The sequence below is a fragment of the Lycorma delicatula genome, chromosome 6 (assembly GCF_047948215.1).
Source record: "Lycorma delicatula isolate Av1 chromosome 6, ASM4794821v1, whole genome shotgun sequence".
Lineage (NCBI taxonomy): Eukaryota > Metazoa > Arthropoda > Insecta > Hemiptera > Fulgoridae > Lycorma > Lycorma delicatula.
This window is the reverse complement of record NC_134460.1, coordinates 113,490,855-113,496,854: the sequence shown is the minus strand read 5'-3', so window position 1 is coordinate 113,496,854 and position 6,000 is coordinate 113,490,855.

Sequence of the window (6,000 nt, the reverse complement as noted above, 5' to 3'; positions counted from 1 at the left end):
ATGAGACTAGCATAAAACCTTGTATCATTTAAAATGATGCTTGGTCCTGAACACAGATATGGTTGTGCATTATCTATCTGTACATCAAATAACCTAAAGATTTAATAAGATTATACTAGTCTTTATTTTGCATCTTATTGCCTGAATTAAATTATATGATCAAAATCAACAAATTTTCCTTTAATCAATGTTTAAAGGGATTTTATCGTAAAAATACTTAACTGACAGTTCCTAGTCTTATTGATCCACGTGGATCTCCATTCTTGAATATGGTAAATTCATTATATATTTTTTTATAGCTTGAATAACAATTAATATGTTGTTCCATATTTCATTTATTATTTATTAGATTGTTCTATTATAAACATTTAATTGTGATTTACAAAGAGGTAATTATTAATTATAGTTTCAAATCTGTTGACATATGATACAGGTCTGTATACTTATGTAGTAGCTCTTTCTCAGAAAAAAACAAGCAGTAAGCATTTATTGAATAATGTGCAGTATTCATTTTTATTTTTAAATAGAATTAGCATTTCCAATTCAGTACACACACACACACACACACACACAAATGCTCACACATACTCATAGATCACAATTTACATTGTTTTTCAAAATAAAGGACCAAGTAATGTTACCTAGTCAAAAATTAGCTAAAATAATTTTATATGCTAAAAATTATAATGTGTATTTAGCAATTTATTTAATCTAATGTAATACAAATATAATAAACTTAAAATTATTTAATACCAAGATTTTTCCACTTATACTTGACAAAATACTTTGTAATTTAAAATTTAATAAATTACAAAATATTTTATATTGAAATTGCATTTAAGCAACATGCAGATTCATTAAATATACTCTTTTATCAAATTTTCAACTACAGAGACTTGTAAAACAATTATTAGATTAGTTAAATTAAAATGTGCTCTTTCCTAATAATGGTCTGTCATAGCAGATATTAAGTCAAAACTATATTGTTTTATAATTTTATTAATTGCTTTCCTGTTCATGTTTTTATCTTTTTTCATCGTACTAACATCTACTTTCTAAGATGTTTTAATAGGCATGTGCTACCATCTGGTTGTAAGGAATGCCTCAGTTCTCTTTTTGTCTAAGAACTTTATATTCTGATTGTTCACACTTTAAATTAATATCTAAGGTTGTAGCAATAGGTAAAATGAAAGACACAAATAAATAAATAAATATTTTATCTTTATTAGTGCATAACAAATATATTTCATGTCAGGAATTAGTTAATTCACAGAAAAAATAAAGGAACTCTAGCATTTACCTGGATGGATCAAAAGAAACTGTGGTAAAACATTGATCAGTTCAGCATCACAAAAGTGTAATTAATTAGAAAATAAAAAAAAGAAGTGGTTCAAGTCCAAATTTATAAATATGTGAAATGATAATAAATAATATACACAAAATACTAATTAAATAAAATAACTAAAATATTAAATAACAGTTGAAAAGGTACACATTTGAATAATAACAAATATTTAGACATATATATTTATGTATTGTTAAATGGATATGCATTTTCTGCATCTCAGTTAATTATCTTTTACTTAGTTATCTTTTAATTATTGGGTATTATTTAAAAGACCATTCTCACAGTAATATGTTTTTCTGTGAAAGAAAAGTCTTTAATCTTATTTTAAATAAATTTGTAGGAAGATTTCAAAATGTGTTGTATAATCTATTTAACAAAAAGTACCTATTAAACAAAAGCATGTAAGGCTATTTTTCATATGCCAAACTATTGTGTTGAACATAAAAACAGTTACTAATAAACAGTAATGCAAAAATAGTTAATAATAGAATTTAATAGTGGGGAATTTTTTTTTTTTGACAGTAAGTTATTTTTTTCTCTTTCTTCAGCAAAGGTTAGACATTTATACACACAATTAACTAACATATTTAATTTATAAAATGTTGGTCAACATGACATCTTAGCAAATTTTGTTTGGCATCTTCATATTTACGGATACCAAACAATGATTTGATGGCTCATTTTTTAATTTGAAAATTTGTTTAACTTTTTAAACAAACCCCAAAGGATTATACATCAGGAATATATGTGAACATAACAAATATTTAATAATGATAACATGGTTAATTTTTTACTTAGATCCCTTAAAAGAAATAAATTATAGTTTGATGTTGTTGCAAATATTATCAATCTGACCATCCTATTAGAATTTCATTTAACAAAACAACCAGCAATTTCACAATTTCAAACTCTGAGCAATAGAAATACTATTATATAAAGTAAAATTAAAACTTCAACAGCCTAAGCAAAAATGTTGTTTTCTGTTCCCTGAGCAAATGTATGCAGTTAGCATTTGTAGCAGTAAATAACTGAAAGAATTTAAAATATGAGCAACAAAAAGGTTAATGTACTATTTGCTTTTAATAATTGTTTTGATTCTACATGCAGTTCATATTTATCTATATTCTATTAACTGTTTAAAATAAAAAACACAAGTTAATATCTTGTTTTAATAATTAAAATATAATGGAATTATATTATATTGTGGACAACATATCTTGTCCACAACAGTGGGCAGCAAAGTTTGGATTAACTATAAATTTTTTAACAATAAATTGAATCACGCTTATTTAACAAAATATTTTTAAAAAAACACTTTCAGAGACTTTTGCATTTGTTTTTAATAAATTAGCTTTCCTGACTGACACATTCACCCACAGAAACAGTTAAGGTATAAAAAGTAATATTTAATGCTTATTTTTGTTAAATTTAGTTCAGTTTGTTGCTAAATAATAAATAGTTTTAAAGTTAATAGTTTTACTTGTTTTAAAGGTAGAAAATAATTTGCATTTGCAATTGACTATTTTATGTTATTTTATCAACAACACATTTTCAAACACTGATTTTTTTCTAATATATTGAACCAGATTTAAATCCTTTATTAAGTTATCTTTTAGTCTTATGTTTTTACTAGTGTTCCTGTATGATAATTTATTATGTTAGAATTAACATTCATTTTACTAGAATTAATTAGTAACTTTTTGTGTAAATGTAAATGAGTTTCAATAATACCTATTAGTATATGGGGATGAGAAACGTTTATGCAACTTCAGCTAGTATCTCATTCCAATAAATAGGTTGATTTCTCATTTTAATTTTTACTTTACTTCCCAGTTGTTTAGATGCCCTTTTCTGGTGTGTTTCTTTACTATGTAACTCTGCAAAAAAACGTACTGTAAAATAATATAAGAATTCCACAAGACTTATTACACTCACGCCAAGAAACAGAGCTGACAATCCAATTATATTTGCTGTAATAAAAAAAAAAAAATAACAGTAATTTATTTATTACAGTAACTATCAAATAAATAGTGTTACATTTCTTAAATTATTAAAGTAATTTTTTACCCCATCATTTAACAGTAAAGAGTAGATTGTAGTATCTCAAAAGAGTGCATTTAAACTTATACTGTAGATCAATAAATCAAAACCCTGATTGGATGAATGATTGTATCAATGCCAGTCAAATTTTAGAAATTTTATATGAAACCACAGAACTTGTTTCAGTTCCAGATAAAAACATGTATATTTTTAACTGTACTGCCACACATATGTTACCATTGTTTTTAGTCAGTTGTATTCTGTTTTATTTAGCCTACAATTGTATAGGACTACAACATGGCATAAAATCTGTCTGTAAGCACTTTATGATATGAAACTTAAAAAATATATGAGACAACACACAATTTTATGACATTATGTAATTAGCATATTCTGTGATAAAACATAAATGATTACTACCAATCTAGCACCACTGTTCAGAGCTTAATGAACGTAATTAAAAACAAAGCTTTGCTTTAAAAAAAATAAAATACAGTAAATTCCCTATTTTCCTTGTTAATAGAGAATTTATAATGCAGTTGAAAAAATGATTGCACTTAGCATTGTCGGCATTTTTAAATGATGACACCCATCACTTTTAACTTACCCACACACACCTGAATTCTATAATTTACAATCCCATTGTCACGGAAGTCAATTCCACCTATGTTTTTGAACGTATTGAATTATCATTAGCTGTTGATGATTAATAATTTACTTCTTCTTATTGTACCTTTCTGTTTTTGATAAAGAAAACACATCTTTGATTATTGTCAACTGTCACTACAGAATTATCATTCTATTTAATAACAGCTTTTTCTGTTTTACTAAAAACAAAATTAATTGAATCCCTATTATATTTTCTTCATTTCCTTTGTACTGCCTTTAAGCAGTTGAGAAGCCTAATTGTCTTTCTCGGTGACAATAATAAAAATATAAAAAAATACTATTTTTCTTAATAAATCAAAATAGATTACAGGAAGAAAAGAAATTTTTTTGTTAATTATGATTCAGAGAACTGTTAGTAGATCTATTACAACTTGTGCTGCTAGATTAAACCCCGCTTTTTTATGCTTGTATCAGTATGAGACCTAAACTAACACAAATAATCATCAGAACAACAAAAACACTGAGCCTTTAAATCAAATCTTTAGAGTTTTTTTTTTTAATGAGCACTCGCAAAATTTCTTACTAAGCAAGGTAACATTAATAATACATAAATAAATTCTGATCTCTGCGGCAAAGTGGTAGGATCTAACTTTGCATCAGAAAGGTACTGACTGCCATGTTAGTCAGTATGGCATTCTTCATACACCAAAAAATTCCCATTCTATATTCTCACACACAAGCTTTGTGCTTAATGTGGTGAATTATTTATTAAAAAATAATTATGAGCAAATATCCTAACTAAAAATGTTTTATTGATTTTAAAACTATCTCAGCTCTTCAATTTGAATTGTTTATCAAGCAGCTCATAAAAATGTTTAAATTCTATTTTATTTATTTCTTAATATGATTTGGCTTATTCAATTTTGCTCAATTTAGACTCTTTTTTCTTCATCTTTGCACTGTTTCATGTCTATTTGGTACAATTATTTATAAGCTAAATACATGTAAACACATTGGTAGAATATTTTTTCAAAAGTTAATTAATTTCAACTTTACAAGTGACAAAAAGTTGTCAGTTTTTTGTGTCATCAAACCAAAAATAATTTAACATATTAATGAAAAATATTGTAAAAAATTAAAAAAATAATCATATTTTTTATAATCTTTAAAAATTGTATTGTAAGACTACCAAAATTCTGGTAAATGCAAAAACATTATAATTTGTTTAAAATCTGCAATTGTATGTAGTAAAAAACTACTGACATACTTGTAATAAAAACACAAACCACCAACCTCATGAAGAAACATTGTACAATATTTCTGAAAAAAAAAAATGATTTTAATATTTCTTTGGTTATTATCTTGGTTAAGGACAAGAATAGATAGGAAATGTTTTCTTTATGTTTTTTTTTTTTTTGAGATAGTTAATAAACACAACAAATGAAAAATATAAGTAATTTTTTTACAAATGATAATATACCTCTACCAGACTGTTAAGAATTTTATATACTGAATTTACATAACAAGCAGACTACAACCTTAAATTTAAAATGTCATAACTCTAGTAATTTCACCCAGGTAAACTTCAGTACATTATCTTTTAATTATTACATGTTAATAAACTATTTAAGGATTCCATTGTACAGCATTTCGTACTAATAGAATCTAGTAACTCTACCTTGTTATTTTGCTGCTACGTACTGGAATATATAATTTTATTTTTTGAATAAGTTCAATAAATCAGAGTGTACATTATTTAATTTTATATTTTATTTGTAAAGTATTTTTAAATTTATTTTTTTTTTTTTAACTTCAAGGTATTTTAATGGTATTATTCTGAAAAAAATTATGTTATTTTGAACCATCAACTTTTTAAACAAAAAATCCAACCAGATTTATTGAACATAGCAGTAAAAGTTTTTATTATAATAGTTTCAGTTCCTCTAGCTATCATCTTCAGTGACTGATGCTGATGTTCTCACATTCACATCAGTTCTGTTATT